Genomic DNA, 14,406 nt, shown 5'->3' with positions numbered 1-14,406 from the left:
TGATATATATCATATATACATTTGATATATATTATATATATATATTTATGATATATATCATATATGCATATTTGATATATATCATATATACATATTTGATATATATCATATATACATATTTGATATATATTATATATATATATATATATATTTATGATATATATCATATATATATATATATTTGATATATATTATATATTTATGATATATATTATATATATATATTCATGATATATATGTTATATATATTATACTAGCGGGGGGCTACCCGGCGTTGGCCGAGTGTTTGGTGGTGTGTATGGTCGGGCGGTGTGGGGTGTTAATGAAAACCTAAGAATAAGTGAAGAAAAAAACAAAACAAAAAATAAAACAGAAATACGAACGCGGTGGGGTGGGGGGGGGTAATCAAAACATAAGAATAAAACACAAAAGAACTAACGTAAGGCAAACGAACGATGTTAAATGTAAAAATCGAAAAAACAAAAACAAAAAAACAGAAAACCGAACGTTAAAACTGCTTTAAAAAATCTGAAAATTACCCTCCCCCCCCCAAAAAAAAAAACACGTGAAAATGGCTTAAGTAAGCCTGTTTCAATATTAGAATTTAAAAAATCAGTTGATACCCGGATGTTTTTGGGTGTGTGTGTGTGGTCGGTCGGGGCTGGGGGGGTGTTAATGAAAACCTAAGAATAAGTGAAGTAAAAAAGAAAACAGAAATACGAACGCGGGGGGGGTAATCAAAACATAAGAATAAAACACAAAAAAACTAACGTAAGGCAAACGAACGATGTTAAATGTAAAAATCACAAAAACAAAAAAAACAGAAAACCGAACGTTAAAACTGCTTTAAAAAATCTGAAAAATACCCCCCCCCCCCAAAAAAAAAACACGTGAAAATGGCTTAAATAAGCCTGTTTCAATATTAGAATTTAAAAAATCAGTGGATACCTGGGTTTTTTTGGGTGTGTGTGGTCGGTCGGGGGTGGGGGGTGTTAATGAAAATCTAAGAATAAGCGAAGTAAAAAAAAAAAAAAAACAGGAAAACGAACGTTACGTGAAAAATGACTTAAATAACCCTGCTTCAATATGAAAATTTAAAAAATCGAAAAAAAAAACACATCTCACACCACGATTCGAACCAAAAACGTTTAGATAATGACCCAATGCTCTAACCAATTGAGCTAACACGACACACATGCAATTGTGTCAGTTCTTCAAATATTTAAACTAGATCAGGTTATGATATCCTCTGACGTATGCGTAGAACCGATCTCGTCATGAGAGGACGGGTTTGCTGACCCCCCCCCTCCTGTAGAAAAGTGTTGATTTCAGGGTGCAAAAATTAACGTTTTTGGCCAATTGTTCGATTTTTGTCGGGCAAAGGATGGGGCTTTCGTATGAGACCAGGTTTGTGAATTTTATTCAGTTTGTCGAAACACACACACTCACACACATTTTCGCTTTTATATATATAGAGATAAAAATTATATATATAATATATAGTATGTATATATATTATATATAATATTAAAATTATATATATTATATATAATATTTAAATTATATATAATACATATAATATTTAAATTATATATAATATATATAATATTTAAATTATATATAATATATATTATATATATTATACATCTATATATTATATATATTATACATCTATATATTATATATATTAATATAAAATATATTTTAGTCATCGACATACAGACCTGTTTCGTTGTATCACAACTCATCAGTGCCGCTAGACTAACACCTCTCCCAAGCCGAGGATCGAACCTAGAACCGTCGTGATGACAGTCGGCAGTCCTACCCCCTTGACTACGGAATCGGTGGCCGAAATTAACCTGTCCGAACGATTATTTAAATAAACATTCGTCCGCTACTCGTAGAGGGCTCAAACGTTTGTTTGTAAACAAATCGCGAGCTTCGCATTATTTCAGCTAAATTAAGTAGCGAGTAAGATAATTTACGAGAGTGCTCTACCAAAGAGGGGAGCTTTTATAAATATAAAATATATTTTAGTCATCGACATACAGACCTGTTTCGTTGTATCACAACTCATCAGTGCCGCTAGACTAACACCTCTCCCAAGCCGAGGATCGAACCTAGAACCGTCGTGATGACAGTCGGCAGTCCTACCCCCTTGACTACGGAATCGGTGGCCGAAATTAACCTGTCCGAACGATTATTTAAATAAACATTCGTCCGCTACTCGTAGAGGGCTCAAACGTTTGTTTGTAAACAAATCGCGAGCTTCGCATTATTTCAGCTAAATTAAGTAGCGAGTAAGATAATTTACGAGAGTGCTCTACCAAAGAGGGGAGCTTTTATAAATATAAAATATATTTTAGTCATCGACATACATATTATATATATTATACATCTATATATTATATATATTATACATCTATATATTATATATATTATACATCTATATATTATATATATTATACATCTATATATTCTATATATTATATATATTATACATCTATAATATATACATCTATATATTAAATATATTATACATCTATATATTAAATATATTATACATCTATATATTAAATATATTATACATCTATATATTAAATATATTATACATCTATATATTAAATATATTATACATCTATATATTAAATATATTATACATCTATATATTAAATATATTATATATCTATATATTATATATAGTATAAATCTATGTATTATATATAGTATAAATCTATATATTATATATAGTATAAATCTATATATTATATATAGTATAAATCTATATATTATATATAGTATAAATCTATATATTATATATAGTATAAATCTATATATTATATATAGTATAAATCTATATATTATATATAGTATAAATCTATATATTATATATAGTATAAATCGATATATTATATATAGTATAAATCTATATATTAAATATAGTATAAATCTATATATTATATATAGTATAAATCTATATATTATATTAATGTAATTATATATAGTATAAATCTATATATTATATGTAGTATAAATCTATGTATTATATGTAGTATAAATCTATGTATTATATATAGTATAAATCTACATATTATATATAGTATAAATCTACATATTATATATAGTATAAATCTACATATTATATATAGTATACATCTACATATTATATATAGTATACATCTATATATTATATATAGTATACATCTATATATTATATATAGTATACATCTATATATTATATATAGTATATATTATATATAGTATACATCTATATATTATATATAGTATACATCTATATATTATATATAGTATACATCTATATATTATATATAGTATACATCTATATATTATATATAGTATACATCTATATATTATATGTACTATACATCTATATATTATATATACTATACATGTATCGATTATATATATTATACATATATATATACTATACATATATATATATTATATACTATACATGTATCGATTATATATATTATACATATATATTATTTATATTATATATACATATAATACATATATATAATATACGTTATACATATATATATATATATATATATATATATATATATATATATATATATATATTATATACGGCATAATCACGTTGACACACCGGTTCTCGACAGATCACCGAAGTTAAGCAACGTTGAGCCTGGCTAGTACTTGATGGGTGACCATTTGGGAATTCTAGTCGCTGTATGTGCTTTCCGCTTATCTCGGCATTGTTTCCAGTCGTCCTTGAACCTCCACTTTCCACTGGTATTCAACAATGTCGATTCAGGGGAGGTGTGGTTGGAGATTGCGCAACTCTTGCCACAAAAATTTCACGCGCAGGCATCCTTACTGTGGGTATCCATAGTCTGTCAAGACTAAAGGAAGCCTTTATATATTATATGTACATGTGTGTGTGATATTTTTATTCATGCAGATTTTGTATTTATTATAGAGTCAATTTATGTAATTTCCGTGTGTTAGAATGTTTTCATCATAAATTCTATGCAGAATGTAGAAAGTATGCATAAATAAAATTCGCTGTAATAATGAAATGAAATTCATCATCTGATTAGAAACCATTACAAGTAATTAATGCTCGTGTTTTAAAGGAATACGCAAATTACTTAACCTTCAGGTAGTCGCTCGCATATCCATGACTGAGTATATTAAAAAGTTCGTTTTAATAATTTCTAAATAGAAAAGGTAGATTTTTTTATATATGTCAGAGGAACATACATGCATATATAGATACATACATATATAGATATATACATACATATACACACATATGTATATATGTATATACACACATATATATGTATACATATATACACGTATATATGTATATACACACATATATATGTATACATATATACACGTATATATGTATATACACACATATATATGTATACATATATACACGTATATATGTATATACACATATATATACATATATACACGTATATATGCATATACACACACAAATATATAGATATATACCTAACTTTTTATAAATGTGGTGATTCACGAACCATCTGAAAATATGCAATCAACCCTTTATCGCTGGTCACTATCTGGACTGCACAGATCACAATGAAGAACTTCTGGATTGATTGTTACAGACTCTTAGTCTTTCCTTGATTTGCCAATCTGAGATCAGCTGTTCCTATTTACAATGCCTCCCCACGGGACAGTTAGACACCAGGGTCGTTTTTTAACGTGAAGAAAAGGAACAAAAATAAAAATTGTCTCAGTCGTGAAGGATTTCTCCTCCACCGACAGAGAACAAGAAATTGAAGTGCAGCATCTAAAGAACAGATACTACACTTTGATCTTGTCCTGAAAGCGTCTTCTAGTCCCAACTCATCATTAATCCAACCGCGAACAACGGGCTCTGTTTAATCTAAAGATGAGACATTGGGAGTAAAGTGTAGTGTCTGTTCTGATACTATCCTCAATCTTTTCTGTCCTCGGTCATTGAGGGCGAGGTCATTTTAGACTGAGGCGAGGTTATATTTTTTTTTTTTATCAAACCAGAGTGCCTCTTTTGGAAGAGCTGTATTTTCGATGGTAAACATCGACATTGTGTCAAACTCTGCTCTCGTTGTGAAGCAAGTAGACAGACTCTGACAACTATTATTATTCCTGTTCCGAATGGACTTAGGAGTAATAACAATCAAGATGTGAAAGTACTCGCTACATTTCTCTAATTGAAACCTAGTAAGTGTGTGCACTTTTGTATCAAATCCATTTTGTCTTGTATTTAACGCGTAGACAAGATCCTAACAGGTGTTACTATTCCGGATGAAAATATCTGGGAGTAATAGCAAATATGGGGTGACACCACATTTATCGAATTAGGGTCACATTACTGGATATATTTAAAGGTCATAGCCGGGACCGGATTGGATAGGCAGTGATTGATAGGGTTTGAACGTAGGATTAGACAGAAGACCATTTTCTCTATTTGTATATAAAAGGTACTTTGTGTGTGTGTGTGTGCATTCGTTCCCTATGGACTCCGAAACGGCTGGGTCGATTTTTTTTTTTAATTTCACAATGGGGTTGTTCTTAGTTTTGGTATCGAAATGCCTCCGATAAATATAGAAAAGTCGATAATCGAAAAAAAAACCGATTAAAAAGACGTAGTCCGATTTTGCTCAAATTTAACGCCCTTATACAGCCTAACATCACAAGTGCATTTGAGAAGTTTTATAACTGCACAAGCAGAAGGACCTGGCGCATAAAACCATCAGTGGATTCTTTGATAAGACAAGGGCGTGTCTAAATTATGTATAAAAATGATTTTATAAAATCCACTGTAGGTTCTCTATAAGGTATTGTGCACTAAGTCACCGCGATGAGGCATGTAGAGCTTCCATCCCTGTGCACCACGGTGGATACCCGATTAGAGCAGGCAATCGTTTTAGTTGAAAAATGGGCGATTTCAAGTGTGGAACATTCGTTGGTTTTTTATTTAAATCCCTGGCAACGTCGTGTCTCCCTGCTAGTTTAATATGAAAAGAGCAGTGATGGTCTTCGCGGCAGGGAGGGAGGGGAAGGGGACGAACACCTTGCCTAATGTTTCCCGAGGTGGTTTAATGCCATGTCTTAAATGATTATACGTGTATATGCGTATATGCGCCTGTTTGCTTGCTTGTGTATGCGTGTGTATTTGTCTGTAAATTACTATATGTAGCAATCGTTCTTCATATTCACACGAACTCCTCGCCCTACTTATATGTGTGTGTGCGCGCGCACGCGCGTGTGTAAATAGATTGTATTAAAACAACATATTCCTTCCAGATGTTCGAGTTCTGTCAGATTTCAACTTTACAAAAGCAAAGGCAAAAAGAAAAATTGCCACATGTGCTAAGCTCACAATTCATCTCCGTTGCTGATGGGGGTGGATACATCTCTGACGTGTACAAAATAAGCACACTGAAAGTAAAAGTTAAAAATAAATACAAAATTATACCAAAAGCAAAACTGTTTTAATTGAAAAACTCCTGCACCGGATTGACGTATTTCTCGAACCTTGACTGCCATTTCATGATGACTGCTTAATCTTCTTCAAAAAAGTTTTATTATGATTTTTCTTTTTTTGAAGGGAAATTAATTACAACCTAATGAGTGCACACATCCCATCAAAAATTACGGAAAAAATGATCGGTTAATTAGTTTAGGAATGAATTGTATCTTATTAGAAATTTTCCTAGTGTGTGTGTGTGTGTGTGTATGACGCGGTTTATCTCAGCCTACAGGCAACCCACCCAGGCAAGTTAAGTACCGAAATGAAGCTTATGACCCAGTGGATGTTTTATTGATATTTATATCCACGTTTGGTGTATGGAAATGCAAAAAAAAAAAAAATTGCAAAAAAAACAAAAAAATAACGATTTACTAAACAGCGTTTTATTTACTGAATATTTTTCCGGTATTCACCGGAAGTTATTATCTCCCTTAGTAAGTTCGATTTTGTGTGTGTGTGTGTGTGTGTGTGTGTGTGACGCGGTTTATCTCAGCCTACAGGCAACCCACCCAGGCAAGTTAGGTATCGAAATGAAGCTTATGACCCAGCAGATGTTTTAGTGATATTTATATCCATGTTTATTGTATGAAAATGCCAATATATATATATATATATATATATATATATATATATATATATATATATATATATATATATATATATATTTCATGATTTTCTTGGGGGTAAAAAACTTTATTAAGGCAATCATGAAGGAAAGACGTATTCCTTCGGAATTCATTTTATATTAAAAAAAAAAAAAAAGACCGAGTAGAAAAGGAAAATGGATAGCGAGTAAAAAATAAAATTAGGGGGGAAAAAATCAAAACGAGTCAATTGACATGTTTCGCCCTCACTCATCAAAATTGGAATCGAGGGATTTTTTTTTTTTTTTTAAGTAATTTGTTTTCCTTAATGATAAAATCTAAAAAAAAAAAAAAAGAGAGACGGGAGCTAGAGCAATCGTATGGGGATGAATTTTAGAGGCTGATCACGTTCAAACCCAACAAGCAGTCCTTTTACTTACAAAAGGGAAGGCTTCCTAAGGCGAACGTGAACAGTGGCCAAGACTTTTATATGATATACGGAGTGAGCTCGATTCAATACGGAGAAAGAGTCGATGCTGAAGTTCGTTACACAATTCCGGTATTTAATAAAGTGTTCCGTTATAGCGGATCCATATGTGTTGTTTACAGCGTCGGTAGGTAGGAATGCTTAATTCCTGATTTTGCTCGGTACATGTTGTTGTATGCGACTTACCAATTTTAAAGATGTTCGACCTACGTAGTCGGCACCGCAACCACATTTAAATGAATAAATGACATTACTAATATGATGAGGGGGTAGAACCTCTTTTTTATTGGAAGTCATTAATGGTTTTGTATTATATACAACACGAACATTTGAAGCAAAATAACATCTTTCAACAGTTGAACTAATTTGTTTGATGAATTTTTCACTTACTTTCCCCAACCACGGCAATCGAATATAAACCGGACATTTATCCACCATATTGGGTTTTGTTCGTAAAAAATCTGCTCTTTTCCTTTTAATGGTGGTTTCAATTACATCTAAAGGATACCTATTATTGGACAAAGCATCTGTAATTGTATTTAATTCTTCATCCAATTTTTCTAGCGAGCAGATCATTAGGGCACGAAGTGTTAATATCCAAATTAAATTATATTTGCGCTTATTAGGGCAGAGTGAATCGCAGCGTGTATACAGCCCAATGAATGTTGGTTTGCGATAAATCGATGTAAGGTAACTAGATGGAGTTTTCGTAACCAAAACACCGAGAAACGCCAGGGCGGAATTATCTTCACTTTCATACGTATACTTTAACGCCGGATGCATACTGTTTAGTAACGAGAAAAATTCGTTTGCCTCCGAATTACTATCAAATAGGCAAAACGTGTCGTCTACATATCCAAAGTAGACCAATGGTTTTATGGGTCCGGGCATTAATTTTTCCTCATGGAATCCTACAAAAATGTTGGCCAATGTGGGTTCCAACACGGAGCCCATCGTTACACCATCAATGTGCATGTACATTACATCATTAAAGCTAAACTCAACGGATGTAACTGTAAATTTAATTAGTTCAACGAATACGTGTTCATGAACGGAAAGTGTTGGGCTTTGGCTGCGATATAAAAAGTCAGCACAAATATCTATCCTTTCTAAAACTGGGACGCAAGTAAATAAATTGCTGATAGCATACGTATATATAAAAAGTTCCTAAAATATATAGGATTCATTCTTTAACTAATTAGTGGATCGTTATGAATGTTGAACTGATTGGCATGAGGATGGGTAATATCGGTTATATTTATGTATGGGGAGACACTGGGGTGAGGCAATTAATATCAAGCGATACATATCATTTTGTCTTTCTCAGAGTAACAAAGAGGATGGAGAGTATATATATATATATATATATATATATATATATATGAAAAAAATGGGGGGGTACAGAATTTAATAATGGCTAAATGGCGAACAATCAACATGATGATATAAAAAAAAGAAAATAAAGGTTAGCTAACCAGGTTTTGTTTCCTCGCTCATCAGAGCTAAATCGAGGAAAATACGATAAAAAAACTAATGAATGTGGCAGGGGAGAAAAAAAAGCGAAAAATAAACAGGGGAAAATTACATAGAAACTAAATTAAGTCCTAAAATATTTTCTTTTTGCTTGCAAAGACAGTCTCACAGGCTTTTTATAAAAATAGTCTCTAGAATTTTTAAATGAAAGGGCGAGTGCGATTACTCAAGATCGTAAACATGTCAGCACTGAAATTCGTGGTATTACTTAGTTCGCTGCACCTCTTTGCAAGCAAAAAGTAAATCTTCATGACTTTTTTTTTATCGTATTTTCCTCGATTTAGCTCTGTTGAGCGAGGAACGAAACCTGGTTAGTTAACCTTCATTTTCATTTTTTATTTTTTAAATCACAATGTTGATAAGTTTGTATTTAGCATTTAATATATATATATATATATATATATATACATAAATATGTATATATATTTAAATTAGACATTTATATATATATATATATTTAAATTAGACATTAATATATATATATTTAAATAAGACCTTAATATATATATATACATAAATATATATATACATAAATATATATATACATAAATATATATATATACATAAATATATATATATACATAAATATATATATATATACATAAATATATATATATACATAAATATATATATATACATAAATATATATATATACATAAATATATATATATACATAAATATATATATATACATAAATATATATATATACATAAATATATATATATACATAAATATATATATACATAAATATATATATATATATACATAAATATATATATATATATACATAAATATATATATATATACATAAATATATATATATATACATAAATATATATATATACATAAATATATATATATATACCGAAATATATATATATATATATACATAACTATATATATATACATAAATATATATATATACATAAATATATATATATATATACATAAATATATATATATACATAAATATATATATATATACATAAATATGTATATATATATTTAAATTATACATTAATATATATATATATTAGACATTTATGTGTATATATATTAGACATTAATATGTATATATATTAGACATTAATATATATATATATTAGACATTAATATATATATATATATATTAAACATTTATATATATATATTAAACATTTATATATATATATTAAACATTTATATATATATATTAAACATTTATATATATTAAACATTTATATATATATATTAAACATTTATATATATATATTAAACATTTATATATATATATATATTAAACATTTATATATATATATATATATATTAAACATTTATATATATATATATTAAACATTTATATATATATATATATATTAAACATTTATATATATATATATTAAACATTTATATATATATATATATTAAACATTTATATATATATATTAAACATTTATATATATATATTAAACATTTATATATATATATTAAACATTTATATATATATATTAAACATTTATATATATATATATTAAACATTTATATATATATATTAAACATTAATATATATATATATTAAACATTAATATATATATATATTAAACATTAATATATATATATATTAAACATTAATATATATATATATATATATTAAACATTAATATATATATATTAAACATTAATATATATATATTAAACATTAATATATATATATTAAACATTAATATATATATATTAAACATTAATATATATATATTAAACATTAATATATATATATTAAACATTAATATATATATATTAAACATTAATATATATATATATTAAACATTAATATATATATATATATTAAACATTAATATATATATATATTAAACATTAATATATGTATATATATTAAACAATAATATATATATATATTAAACATTAATATATATAGATATATTAAACAATAATATATAGATATATTAAACAATAATATATAGATATATTAAACAATAATATATAGATATATTAAACAATAATATATAGATATATTAAACAATAATATATATATAGATATATTAAACAATAATATATATATATATATTAAACAATAATATATATATATATATAAAACATTAATATATATAGATATATTAAACATTAATATATATAGATATATTAGACATTAATATATATATATACATATATATATATATTGTCTAATATATATATATTAGACATTAATATATATATATATATTAAACTTTTATATATATATACATATATATTAAACATTAATATATATATATTTTACATTAATATATATATATATTTACATTAATATATAATATATATATATATTTACATTAATATATATAATATATATATATATATATATTTGACATTAATATATATATATATATTTGACATTAATATATATATATATATTTGACATTAATATATATATATATATATATATATTTGACATTAATATTTATATATATATATATTTGATATTACTATATATATGTGACATTAATATATATATACATATATATATATATTTGACATTAATATATATATATATTTGACATTAATATATATATATTTGACATTAATATATATATATATATTTGACATTAATATATATATATATATTTGACATTAATATATATATATATATATATTTGACATTAATATATTTATTTGACATTAATATATTTATTTGACATTAATATATATATTTGACATTAATATATATATATATATTTTACATTAATATATATATATATGTTAATTTAATATATATATATATATTTTACATTAATATATATATATATGGTAATTTAATATATATATATATTCTAATTTAATATATATATATATATATATATATTTGACATTAATATATATATATATATATTTGACATTAATATATATATATATATTTGACATTAATATATATATATATATATATATATATATATATTGACATTAATATATATATATATATTTGACATTAATATATATATATATATTTGACATTAATATATATATATATATTTGACATTAATATATATATATATATTTGACATTAATATATATATATATATTTGACATTAATATATATATATATTTGACATTAATATATATATATATATTTGACATTAATATATATATACATTTGACATTAATATATATATATATATATTTGACATTAATATATATATATATACATTTGACATTAATATATATATATATATATATTTGACATTAATATATATATATATACATTTGACATTAATATATATATATATATTTGACATTAATATATATATATATATATATATTTGACATTAATATATATATATATTTGACATTAATATATATATATATTTGACATTAATATATATATATATTTGACATTAATATATATATATATTTGACATTAATATATATATATATATGACATTAATATATATATATATATGACATTAATATATATATATATATATTTGACATTAATATATATATATATATATTTGACATTAATATATATATATATATTTGACATTAATATATATATATATTTGACATTAATATATATATATATTTGACATTAATATATATATATTTGACATTAATATATATATATATATGACATTATAGATATTTGACATTATATATATATATATATATATATTAGACAGTTATATATATATTGGACAGTTATATATATATATATATATATATATATATATATATATATATATTACATTATTATAGATGTTGTTTTTGTCTTGGTTTTAGACATATGTTTTGAATGAATTCAATTATTTACGAAAGAGCATTTTTACCTAAATGCGAGTGGGGAATAATTTTCCCTTTTAACCAATTTGGTGCCTCCACATGGGAAGCGGTATGTATATATATATATATATATATATATATATATATATATATATTATTTTTAAAATGTAATTATCCACTGACACGTGTTTCGTCGTCTACGACTCGTCAGAGTTGCTGATACAGCCACTCTGATGAGTCGTAGCGATTATTATATATATATATATATTAGCCATTAATATATATATATATATATATATATATATATCCTCATGAAAGAGTAAGTGGGGAGAGAGATGGAAGATCGACGGCGATATAAACCCCCTATGGGTCTTGCTTTTGAAATGATTTAAATATCGGTTTGGGCTTTTATGCAGCTGAACAAACGAAACCGACTTGGACATGTGGTCGGATCCGCTGAGAAGCCAATTAAAACCGCACTTGTATACAGCATTAAATCGGCCACCTGTATCTTTTTCGAGGAGGGTGAAAAAGGAGTGTTTACGATGAATACTACATATCTACGCAGTACTTGTCAGCGCCGGGGAAGCGCAATCCAATGACAGTTACATAAATGGTTCTTATGACCATTAGTTTAGACAATATTAATTAAACAATGCAAAATTGCTAGACACACTCACACATATCTATGTGTCTGTATTATATTGGTAGATATTATATATATATATGCACATGTGTGTATATTACGTGTGTACCTATAGTAGCGTCCGAAACTAAGGGGCAACATTTTAAAACCTAATATTTGTTAGAAATAACAGCGGTGAAAAGCTGAAATTTTCACAACTAAAATTTGGATCATTTGCAAAGGGTAGAAAAAGAATTATAACATTTATTTATTTTCAAAATAGGAACGTCCAAAAGTAAGGGACTAAATTGAGTCTTTATCATATGGAATCAATCTTTTGAAAAACTTTGATTCATCTTCTTAGACCATCCCCAAATTCATCTTTAAGAACTTGACTTCTGGAAAGATGTCACTAACCTGGGAATCCATCTGGGAGACCACTGATCCATATTTTAATGATAGTACCACCGACTCTGTATTAATCTTAATCCGTCGATCTTCCAAAATCGCTGCCTCAACTTGACTGACCGATGCATCATCACTGGCAGAAATGGGGGGGGGGCGATCATGTGTGGGCTTTGTACCAGCTTTTTACGAATTCGTATGATGAGGTATTCTTACCATACATTTCTTTCATTTCGTCAAAAGTCTCTTGCGACGTGTGTCTTTCAAATACTGTTCGACACTCAACGGGCTCCATTTTATACCTTACTCAGTCCAAACACCTGTAAATCAGAAACCACAATTAGTTCAGAGCTGCAATTTGCCATATAACTCCTAGAGATATAAATCATTGCACATGCAAACTTTCAGATGGATCAGACGATTGAAGTAGGTTGGGGACGTTACTTATTGAATG

The 14,406-nt window shown here is 26.2% G+C and overlaps 1 protein-coding gene and 1 pseudogene across 1 annotated transcript in view; both read left to right on the top strand.

Annotated features, from left to right (window-relative positions):
• The window catches only part of LOC145297701 (uncharacterized), a 246,704-nt gene that overhangs the window by 67,781 nt on the left and 164,517 nt on the right, over positions 1–14,406 (top strand). The window lies entirely within an intron of this gene.
• On the top strand, positions 3,608–3,724 carry LOC145301492 (5S ribosomal RNA; annotated as a pseudogene).

The sequence above is a fragment of the Euprymna scolopes genome, chromosome 18, assembly GCF_053919585.1.
Source record: "Euprymna scolopes isolate OS-2025 chromosome 18, ASM5391958v1, whole genome shotgun sequence".
NCBI classification, from domain to species: domain Eukaryota; kingdom Metazoa; phylum Mollusca; class Cephalopoda; order Sepiida; family Sepiolidae; genus Euprymna; species Euprymna scolopes.
The sequence above is the reverse complement of the archived record's forward strand: the minus strand, read 5'-3'. Positions and strand labels throughout refer to the sequence as shown.